The 11,955-nt window shown below is 49.0% G+C and overlaps 1 pseudogene; it reads right to left on the bottom strand.

Annotated features, from left to right (window-relative positions):
- Positions 1-4,583: 4,583 nt before the first annotated feature.
- Positions 4,584-10,076, bottom strand: LOC123139018 (uncharacterized; annotated as a pseudogene).
- Between the last annotated feature and the right edge of the window lie 1,879 nt (positions 10,077-11,955).

The following is an 11,955-nucleotide window of genomic DNA, read 5'->3' as shown; positions in this document are numbered from 1 at the left end:
GAAGGCACAATTGTGGGCCATGAAAATCTGAAAGCGTATATTTCCAACTATTATAAAAACCTTTTTGGACCCCTGAATACATCCACGGTGTCTCTTGATGAGTCTGTGATTGATGATATACCTCAATTACAGGCAGCAGAGAATGATGTTCTCTCGGCACCGTTTACTGAAAAAGAAGTTCATCTGGCCATAACCCAAATGAAGCCGAATAAAGCACCGGGACCAGATGGGTTTCCAGCTGAATTCTATAAGAAATGTTGGCATATCATTAAAGATGATCTTATGCCTATGTTTCATGTTTTTTGATGGCCATTTGGAGTTGTTTCACCTCAACTTTGGTACGATAATGTTGTTACCTAAGAAGAATGAGGCGGTTCGGATCGAACAATTCCGACCCATTTGCCTGTTGAATGTGAGTTTTAAAATTTTCACAAAGGTAGGGACCAATAGATTGACACAAATTGCTCACTCAGTGGTTCAACCTTGTCAAACAGCTTTCATGCCGGGACGACACATACTAGAAGGCGTGGTCGTCTTGCATGAAACACTTCATGAGATTCACTCAAAGAAACTAGATGGGGTTATCTTCAAAGTGGATTTCAAGAAGGCTTATGATAAAGTAAAATGGCCTTTTCTTCAACAGGCAATGCGTATGAAGGGTTCTAGTGAAACCTGGAGGACCCAAGTGGATACTCAAGTCCAGAAGGGTAGTGTCGGAATTAAGGTGAACGATGACATCGGTCACTACTTCCAGACGCATAAGGGGTTGAGACAAGGGGATTCCATGTCACCTCTTCTGTTCAATATTGTGGCAGATATGTTGGTCGTCATTATTGGCAGGGCTAATCAGCATGGCCATGTAGAGGGTCTAGTTCCTCATCTCGTTGATTGAGGGGTGTCCATTCTACAATATGATGATGACACTATTCTATTCATGGAACATGACATGGCTAAGGCACGTAACATGAAACTTTTCTTGTGTCTATTCGAACAATTGTCTGGCTTAAAAATCAATTTTCATCTGAGCGAGGTGTTCTGCTTTGGGAAGGCCAAAGACGAGGAACATACATACAGACAATTGTTGGGATGCGATTTAGGTGCTTTACCATTCAGTTATTTGGGTATTCAGATTCATCACCGTAAGCTATCCAATAAAGAATGGAAATGTATTGAAGAACGAATTGAAAAAAACTCAGCTGCTGGAAGGGCAAGCTGATGTCATATGGCGGTCGGCTAGTTTTGATTAACTCAGTACTGACTAGCATGCCAATGTTTTTACTTTCATTTTTCGAAATTCCGAAAGGGGTCCGAAAGCGACTTGATTTATTTAGATCTCGTTTCTTTTGGCAGTCTGATGAGGCCAAGAGGAAATACCGCCTCACGCGATGGGATATCCTGTGTCGACCAAAAGACCAAGGGGGGCTTGGTATTGAGAACTTAGAAATTAAGAATAAATGCCTTATGAGCAAATGGTTATACAGGTTACAGACAGAGCCGGAGGGCATGTGGTCTCAAATTCTGCGTAATAAGTATTTACACACGAAAATGCTTGCCCAGGCTACCATCAGACCCACTGATTTGCCGTTCTGGAAGGGACTTATGAGAGCGAAGGACATGTTCTTTCATAGGGTCAAATTCTTGGTTGGCAACGGGATGTCAACAAGATTTTGGGAGGATCGTGGCTAGGAGAGACGCCTCTGGCCTTACAATATCCTACCCTCTACAATATTGTGCAACGTAAGCAGGATTACGTAGGTATCGTCCTTCAAACTATCCCCTTGAACATCCAGTTCAGACGTAAATTAGTGGGTGAGAGGTGGACGGCCTGGATGCACTTGGTTCGGAGATTGATTGAAGTTCAACTCTTCGATATGCCGGACTCAACACAATGGAAGTTAACTAAAAATGGGGTATTTACTGTGAAATCTTTTTATATGGATTTGATTAATTATGGCCCCCTCTCAAGGTCATTGCATATAGGAAGGTTAAAGTTCCTTTGCGGATTAAAATTTTTATGTGGTTTGTCCACAAGCAAGTAATTCTCACAACGGACAACCTACTTAAGAGGCGATGGGTAGGCAACTCGCGGTGTTGTTTTTGTGCTCGGGATGAGACAATACAACATTTATTTCTTGAATTCTCACTTGCCAAGTTACTTTGGAGAACGATTCATATAGCCTTTAATATTAATGCTCCAGTAGATATTGCGTCTATGTTTGGGACGTGGTTAGCTAGGATTGAACAGACCACGGCAGCTCGTATTCAGATTGGAATATGCGCGCTATTATGGGCTATATGGAACTACAGAAATGATATGATTTTTAACAGACAACACAACTTCACTTTTTTGCAGGTTATCTTCAGAGCTACAGCTTGGATCCGTACGTGGTCCTTACTCACTCCTATGGAATCCAGGAAGCCTTTGGTTACTGGGTGCAACCAATGGGAAATGGTGGCTCAGGTTATATTCAACCGGTTCGGATGGCGTTCACATAACAGGATAGGAGTCTAGAGAGCTTATCCTTTTTTTTGTCTTTGTCCGCTTGTATTATTCCAGTTTATGTTTTTTGTTTTGCTCCGTTTGTGAGCTGTAAGACAATCATGACCATACTTTCTGGATTTTTAATAAGAGGGCCGCATGCATCATCATGATGCAGAGGCCGGGGGTATGCCTTCATTTCCAAAAAACAAACATGGTTGATCAGCTGTTCAGTGACGAGCGTTAGGAATAAGCCATGCGTTCATGTACTAGTTGAACGCCCGTGCGTTGCCACGGCATTAAAAAACAATGCTTAAACATATTTTCTAATTAAAAAAGTGTGCTATAATCAAATGTAGTTCTTCCATACAGCAACAAAATCATTCTTTGACCCCGCTCATTTCCCCCTCCGCAATTTCATATCTCGTTATCGGCCATCTCCTTGCAAGAAAATAATTAAAGCGTCATCTTTCTTTCTCGCCTACCCTTCTTCCTTCCACCTTCATTATCGTCACCATCTCTAAGCACTGCTTATAAATCCCGTACTGGTACAAAATATTATTATTCCATCAAAGATTTTTGTGATGCTCTTTTTGACGGTCAGTAATTTGAATAGGCGCATGTGAGAGATGGGACTGTCGAAGAGGTACGCGAAGAGGGTGACGTGCGAGGAAAGGTACAGACTCGCTCCTGCGACGCGCCCCCCGCGCGCGTCATGGGAGATACCCTAGCGCTGCCGGCGGGCTTCCCCTCCTCCTCCCTCCTCTCCCTCGCCGCCGCCAGAGAGGGCGCGCCGGGCGAAGCCTAGTAGGCACTGGCGGCGGCGGGGCTGCGTTGTCCCCTTAGCCAGGGCCTTCGGCGTGGGTCGAGGAGGCTGCCTGGTATGCGACGCTGGCGGCGGGCGCGGCAGCGCGGCGACGAGCTAGAGCCTGCTGTTGGCGGCTTCGTGGCGGCGGCGTGACCGGTGCGGCGGTGGCGGGCGTGCCTTGGTCGCTATCGTGGTTGTTCCCTTCTTGGGGACACCATCTTGGAGGCCTGGTTCCGTCGTTCCCGTCTCACCTCCCCTCGGAGGAAGTCTCCAGTGGCTCCAAGAAGTTCGTCCTCGCGCATTTGTAGTGGCTTGATAGTCGTTGGGGTGCTGTGATGGTACCCGGCACCTTTGTATCTCGCCTTGGGTGTGCGTGTCGTGTGCGGTGGTGGTGTGAGTTTGTATCATGGTCCTTGTGGTTCGGTGCTTTATATATAAAGCAGGGCGAAAGCCTTTTTTGGTAGGAGGGTGACGTGCTCAAGTTAGCTCGTGATCTCCCATGACGGCGATCTTACAACCGCTATCTACACTCCATCTCTTTCTGAGATGGAGGAGGCGGCGCCACAACAAGAAAGGGAGTATGGAATTTTCTGAAGTCCATTGTGTGTGATCAAAACAGCCTTGTACATATACCTTTTGCAGTTCTCCGAATAGATGATGATTCTATTATGTCATAATATGCTCTTACATAACCGCAAAAAAGTATTCCTGGAAGTTGAGCCAACCAGACACCAAACAATACAGCGTGTCATCCGGCGCTTGCACGCCAGACCTCGTACCTGCTCGCTGCATCTTCCCATAGGGGATAGGACTACTGCAGTTTAGGACAGTTGATGCTTTGTTCATTTTACTTCAGAACTTTATGCTCCTGCAGATTGTCGAGTTTTTCTGTTCTACTCCCTCCGTTCCGATTTACTCGTCGTGGTTTTAGTTCAATTCCGATTTCGGAATTGAACTAAAACCGGAATTGAACTAAAACCACGACGAGTAAATCGGAACAGAGGGAGTAGCCATTAATATGCCATATTGTTTGTGAATAAAAACTTATGGTATTTGCAGGATTATTTGCTTAGCCTTTTTTATTTGTGCTCCCTTTGTGAGTTGTACTCCGGATTACAGACTTTGTATTTTGCTTAACTTGTTTAATAATAGGGTCGCATGCATCTTTCGTATGCAGAGGCCAGGGGAACCTCCTTTTCTAAAATAAATAAAGAAAGGCAGGTGTTGTATCTATTAGAAGAAGAGAAAGACAAAAGGTTCTGGCCGAAGCCCAGTTACAGAATACAGTAGTCAAGATTAGCCACCTCTGACAAAAGCTAGCTTTCTCAATCTCATTATCTCCTGGATCCTACAGATCCTGTCATAAACCCCTAAGCATTTATGCTAAAAAACACGCATTTCTATCTTTCCAAATCTGCCAAAGGGTGTAAGAAAAAAATCCACGTACTTGTCAAAGGTAAATTTTAGCCGTTTATTTTGGAATGTGTTCCATTCATCAAGCTGATTTGCCTCAATGTCAACAAGCAAGTTGATGAACCAAAAAAAATGACCTTGTGTAGCATCCTTTTGGCAAGTGCCAGCATGAGCAAAGCATATTCTTCTTACCCTCAACGACAAAGTCTTTTCTTGGACTCTTCTGTTGCAATCCAATATTCAGGGAATTAATTACTCTGTTCCAATAATCCCTAGTTTAGTGCATAAAAAATATACCTTAAAAAATTCTGAAGTGTGACTTGTATGGTGGCACTCATAAAGACAGTAAAGGTTGTCAAGCCTAGCCAACCTTCGAATCAGGGAGCTTTTGGAAATCAGATGGTCTGCATAGACAAGAAAGGGGAAATACATCAGTGGTGTTGTAAGAAAGATTAATCATAGGTAAAGTGGCAATTTGAAGGAAACAATAGCCTACCATACAATGCAAAAAGAGGGACCCTGTAAAAGCACACGAGTTCATCTTGCGTCTGCCTTCATAGATAAGAGAAAACTTCTGGGCCATCCACAATCTCTTGAAATAGGTGAATGACATGCAATTTTTTTTTACCACATAGAATACAAGGATGCTACTTATTTAACAATAATATGAGCAGAACACACTTACCGGAACTGTGTGCCAAAACAATTCACCTTGGCATAATCATCCAGTCGCTCGTTAATATCCAACTTGAAAGGAGGAAGATTCGTAGTTACAGTCGATGCCAAAACCTGAAATTAACTGATATTGTTTTGTGAAATGGACTGGCCATTAGTTCAGAAAAATACCCCATCCAAGTCTTGACATTTACAGTTATTACACAATAAACTGGCGGGGTGACAGACCAAGAATCGCTGCTGGTTCCTTTACGCCCAGTCTTTGCCAAAACATGCGCACATCCAAGCAGTTTAATTTCTAATGATCTCCCCTGACACCTAAGCAATATGCTATAGAAGATAGTTGGCTATGTCACTGAAAGATCCTTCATTTTTCATTTTTTGCAAATCATCCACACCACATCCTGTGTGTGGTTGAATATTACCACTCCTTGATTAACAGTTATGTACCATCTGCATGATTTCATTTTTCCTTTTTCATTTTTTACATTAACAGTTATGTACATCTGCATAATTTCAGTCAATAGGATTTCGCATGACCAAACATAAACAGATTCAAATCAATAGATTAAGATAAGTAACAAAGCTATACTCGATGCTCAATAAGAATAACCATACCTTGGGATCCTTCCCATTCAACAGGGTCTTTCCAGTATAGCAACTTAAGTACTTAACCTTTACATGTTTAATGCCCAATCTACAATAGTCTTTTAGCTGCAATCTACAATATTTAGTTGTGAGTAAAAAATATCATGTGTTACCGATGGTACAAAAATAAAGAAGCAGGGATGATACATACTGGTTTACGACATGAGGAAGCACTCTTGAAGCAAATGCCCTACGAAAAATATCTGTGAATTCAGAACTTAACTCACCTATCCCCAACACGAGGGGAGCTCTTTATCTTTGAAAAGCTTGTTGCTAGATGCTTCCTTTTGGTTGATAACCTACAGCAGTTTAACGGGTCTTATTATGTTGTTTCCACAAGCCATACGAAATTCTCATGTCACATAAACAATAAATAGAACTGCTGATAACAACATATACAACACGTTTGGTTCGGGCAACATAACCTATTCAGTTTAGTGTATCCGGAAGCGTTGCTTCCGAATATTTTTACGTAATACCTCCTTTGTTTAGTTTGTGGAATCGAGTCCCGATTTTAGCCCGCACGGTTCGTGCGGTTATTTCAACTCTGCGAAGTGCCATATCAGAAAGCACTGTTATGGAATACATGGCGAGGGAAACCAAAGCTGGATACGGTTTCGGAAGTCCCTGTATTCGGAAGCCACACTTTTTGTCCAAACCAAACACGCCGATAAGTTATTGAACCTTGATTCCTGAATTAGGAGCAGCCTCAGATATGATGTGTGTATCACTTAACAGAAATCCTTTGCCCAGCCTCTCAAAAGAAAATCATCTGCCCAACAACGTGGAACTTTCTAGACCCTCTAGCGAACCTTGATCGATGACACACACAAAATTTATATCGATGAAAGGAAGGGAGATAACCTCGACTCATAGACATAATTCTAACTGATTATGCTATACCTGATCCATAAATCTCTTCCGGATTATTGGGCACCCAACTGCAAAAACACAGTAAATAAAGCATAACTGAACTTGTAGTCACAGAGTGAACTTACATCCTCAGCTCGGTGGAGCTTGCCTGTATCCGTCTCCATTGCCTACTCCCCAATCACCACAATGCGTGTCTACAGAGGGAGTATGGGAGACCATGGCTGCTATTGTAGTCTACAGAGGGAGCACATTGGAGAGACAGATGCGCCAGTAGCATTAACCATGGCTGCTACTGTATGATGTAGCCCCGGCGAGGAGACGGATGGCTGCTACTGTATAATGTAGCAACGGCGAGGAGACGGATGCGCCCTGGTGCGTTAGACATCGAGGGGAGGAAGATATGTAGGGAAGAAAGGCCTTCACCTTCGGTCGCTAACGGCGCAGCCACGAGGTCACCACACCGAGCTGATGCTTTATTCCAGCACTTCATATTCCTTCTGATCCTCACCTCGGTTGCTTCACAGTCGCCTCGCCGCCGTCTTCACGCCTCGCATGGACTGTGGGCCAAGATTGAAGCCGATGGAGAGGTCAAATCTCGAGGGCGAGGGAGAGGGATGAGGACAGGAGGGGAGGCCGCTGGGAAGGTCGAGGCTCGAGGGAAGGGCGGACACGCTAGGTACGATACGACTGTTCAAGCGGCAGTTGCGGATCGAGGAGGGGAACCTGCGTGCGTGGGTTGCCGCTATTTTCTTCTCGTTTTTCTCGTATGTTTATGCTGGAATTTTCTTTCTGTATGAATCGCGCACGATGCGGTGGAAGTTGCGAGCCCACGAGGCGGGAGTAGCGATCGCGGGGGTGAGGGAATAGGGAGGTCGAACCATCACGACGTTCGATTCTTCTTTAATAGTAGAGATGTGCGTGCGTGCGTGAGTTAGGCTGGTGCGTGCGTGTGTGCGCGGACCCAGCTAGCGTGCGTGGTGTAGCCAGTTAGTTAGGGGATCACGGGAGTGGTGGACGAGATCGTTGAGGGCTCGCCGCGAGCTACGCATACGCGGGCGCGAGGTGGCCGCGGCCAGAGCGGACCGATCGGGCGTCCTGCTTGGTGGAGGGCGTGGGGATCGTTCCCAGCGTCTCCCAGGTATAAAGCCCCGTATGATCATTGTAACTGGTGAGGTTTGACGAGTTCGTGGAAGTGGAAGTGGCGTTCGAGCGCCTGAAAAAAAACCTCCCGTGTCCTCTGTCTTCTTCCTTCCTCCCTTCTTCTGCTTGGTTCGGGCTAGAGAAGAGAGAGAGGAGAGCTAGGGCTAGACAGCGATCGGGCACCGCACCAACAATTGGTATCATGAGCTGGTTCATCTTGGGCGTCGTTCTCCTTGCCGGAGGCGTGCCGGCGGTGGCAGAGTTCACCGGCGGCTGCGCGATGATCCGGTTGTGTGTCGGTCTATGGAGGTCCTCGCCGCGGTGGCTACGGCGGCACGGTGAGGAGGCCGCGGAGGACCTGCGTGGTGCCGACTTTAACGACACATAGCGGCATGGCGGCATGGAGGTGCTGCGCTGCGGTCGAGGGCGCAGCGGTGCAGGGCAATAAGCCGTGGCGGCGAGCCGGGCGTGACCGGTGCGTGTTATGGGTGCGCACTGGACACGTCGGGCGCGTCGGGACCGCGGGCGCACGTACGAGCTTGCGGTTGACGTTGGGATGAAGCGTATGTCGCCGTTGTGCTCGAGTCCGTGCTCGAGTTCGGCTACATCCTTCGGGCGTTTGTCGCTGGCGGCTGCCATGGCGGATGCGGAGGCGGCGCGTGGTGAGCGTCTGGTGCAGTCGGGCTCGTCGGACGCGTGGGTGCGCGCGGGACGTGTGGGACGCACTGGTGCGGTCGGACTCGTCGGACGCTCGGGTGCTTGCGGGGCGTGCGGGGAGCCGAGGGACGCCAGGCGTGTATCGCCGGCGAAAAAGGAGTTCGGCGTATGTCGCCGGGGTCGTGACGCAGCACGATGCGACCGGCGTCGATGCGCCGGGTCGGGTCCGCGGGCTGGATCACGACTGTGACGACAACAATGATAGGAGCTGCAACAACTCCGGCGACGGCGAGATCATGGCTTAGGAGGAGAATATTAGGAATAAGCCATGCGTTCATGTGTGCGTGCGTGCGTGAGTCAGGCTGCACGCGTGTGTGCGCGGACCCAGCTAGCGTGCGTGGTGTAGCCAGTTAGTTAGGGGATCACGGGAGCGGTGGATGAGATCGTTGAGGGCTCGCCGCGAGCTACGCGTACGTGGACGCGAGGTGGCCGCGGCCAGAGCGGACCGATCGGGCGTCCTCCTTGGTGGAGGGCAAGTGGGGATCGTTCCCAGCGTCTCCCAGGTATAAAGCCCCGTATGATCGTTGTAATTGGTGAGGTTTGATGAGTTCATGCTCCTGGAAGTGGCGTTCGAGCGCCTTGAAAAAAACCTCCCGTGTCATATATCTTCTTCCTTCCTCCCTTCTTCTGCTTGGTTCGGGCTAGAGAAGAGAGAGAGGAGAGCTAGGGCTGGACAGCGATCGGGCACGGCACCAACAACGAGCATCAAGAGAATCCAGTTTTCAGGTTTCGCCAACGCCATTCGTATGTGGACAACGCTTTTATGGAATGGTTGGAGGAGGAACTCACAGAAATGGTGAAGAAGAAAGTTATGGAAATGTTGGAGGAGTATGAAGCAAACAACGCCAATGTTGCGGCCAAATCAAGTGCAAACTTTGTAAGTTTAGCTTTATTTGCAGCTTATTAGATCTAAGGAATCTATTCCCTCGGTCCCTTAATATAAGAGCGTTTTTTACACTACAGTAATGTAAAAAACGCTCTTATATTATGGGACGGAGGGAGTAGTAGTCCATTTTGCAAACCTTGTGAAGGGGGAAAACGCATCTGACGCTCGCGTCGCTCTCGGCGCGGGGGGGGGGGGGGGGGGGGGGGCACGAGCGAACCCGCCGCCCCGTCCCTCACATCTGCAGCCCGCAGCCTGGCCGCTGTCGGAGGAGGCCGACGGGCGAAGCCTGCCTTGGAGGACGGCAGCGGCAGGGCACTCTTCTCCTTGCGGCTGCGCGTTGCCCTGGACGGCGTGGCCTGCTTGCGGCGTGGCGGCGGAAGCCGGCGCGGTGGATCCGGCAGTGAACCTCTCGTCAGCGCGGCGAGGAGGTTCTGCATGGCCGAGCGAGGTCGTGCGCGAGGAATTCAGGTCGTCTGGATCGATCTCGCGTTGGCGCCTACTTCTTCAGTCGGTGTGGTCAAGGCGGCGACCCTGGCGTGCGGCGGCAGCCGTTTCCCTCATGGCCAGTGGGCTGAGTCGTTGGCTTACCTGGTCGGGTGTTGGGTGGCGGTGGTTGTTGCGGATCTGTCGTCCCGGCAAGATCCGTCGTGGTTCGGCTAGGCCGGCCGGCGGCGCGTGATGGGGCTGGGGTGTGGCGGCCGGAGGTCCTCAACCGGCTTTCCGATGACACCATGCGTCTTAGATGGCGAGGTTGTGCCCGGATCCCGTCAGCGGCGAGATCGTGGTGGCGCTACTTCCGGTAAAAATCACGCTGACTTCGGTCATGGCGGATGATGACGACGTCTCCGGCGCTCCCTGTTGAGGCATCGTCGTTGCAAACGGCGTCAACATGATCCGGATGTTCCAGGGGAAACCCTAGATCTTGGTCTACCGGATCGGACGATGACAGCGCCTTCGATGGCGTGCTCCCTCCTGAGGGCATCGTTTTGGAGCAGGAGCTGGCTGGAGGGGACGAGGAGGAGCGGTGTTTCATCTACCGCAAGGCCGACGACAGATCCCGGCGGCATGGCGCTGCAAGTTTCGGCGACGGGCGCGTGTGGATGGACTCGCGCGGGAGGACGACGCTATTTGACGTCGTGGTAGCGTCGATGGCAGAGAGACCTGGCACAGTAGATGCAACGGTACAACTCTGAAGATGAATTGGTGGCAGATGGCTGCAGCGGCCTCATACCCGGCAGGCGTCCTGGTTGAGGAGTGCGCCGGACTGGTGGGTGCCCCATACCCGACAGACGTCCTGATTGGGACCTCAGGCCTTAGATGTTAGGTTTGGCTGCGAGGTCTGTTTGGTATTAGGCCCAGACTATCAGCATCCCTACATCAACTGGATAGGAGTAGCGACAGATGTTGCCTAGACGGTGGTTTTAGTCTTACTGGTGTATGACTTTATAAGGTTTTATGTGAATAATTAATAAAGTGGCCGCATACATCATCCAGATGCAGAGGCCAGGGGTCCTCCTCCATTTCTAGAAAAAACATCCTTAATTAATGAACAAAGAAACCTAGTCACTTTTCCTGTAGTACAAGAGGCGTTTGGAGAGATTGTTTGAGGAGGCTTCATTGGCTTGTATACTTGGCACTCCAAATAGCAACAGGAAGATGAACACTGGCACTATCCTGACGAAACGCTAGCTGCGCATCGAAGAACTTACCGGTAGTGTCGTCTCCAACATCCTGAAAAGTGAAAACTGCCCCCGTCTCCAACATGCTGGAAATTGCTGCTGCATTATGATGAAGTCTTATCGGTGGTTAAAACTTTCAGGTGTGCGTGCAACTGTACTTTGGCATAGTTTGCAGGGGCATTACGTTTGAACAAACGTGCTTGTGCGTGCAATTCATCAAATGGACATGTGTTGGGTTTGGTTGAAATTCACAGCGTGCTATCACAGAAGTGTGGGCTCGTTTGCTGGATATGCTTGCTAGTGAACACATTTCTTGTTCCGCCGGTGGGATTTGACAAGGCAATCATTAGAGCATCTCCAGCCGTTCGGCCCCCCTCGGCCCCCCAGAGCATTCTTGGGGTGCGCCGGCGATAAAATCGGCGCTGGGGACGGTTCGGCACCCAGCCGTTGCCCCCAGACGCCGAATTCAGCCCAGCTTTCGGTCCAAATATGTCCAGAAATGGTCCGATAACTGCATGAATCAGCCCATATTCGACATGGTTCGGCATGTTTCGGCGTGAATTTTGGCAAACAAATAGGAATCAATTAGCTCCTTACATGGTTCGGCGTGTTTTCGGCTTGTTTCATCACATAAATC

The sequence above is a fragment of the Triticum aestivum genome, chromosome 6B (assembly GCF_018294505.1).
Source record: "Triticum aestivum cultivar Chinese Spring chromosome 6B, IWGSC CS RefSeq v2.1, whole genome shotgun sequence".
Lineage (NCBI taxonomy): Eukaryota > Viridiplantae > Streptophyta > Magnoliopsida > Poales > Poaceae > Triticum > Triticum aestivum.
Note: the sequence above shows the minus strand (reverse complement) of the source record. Positions and strands in the feature narration are given on the sequence as shown.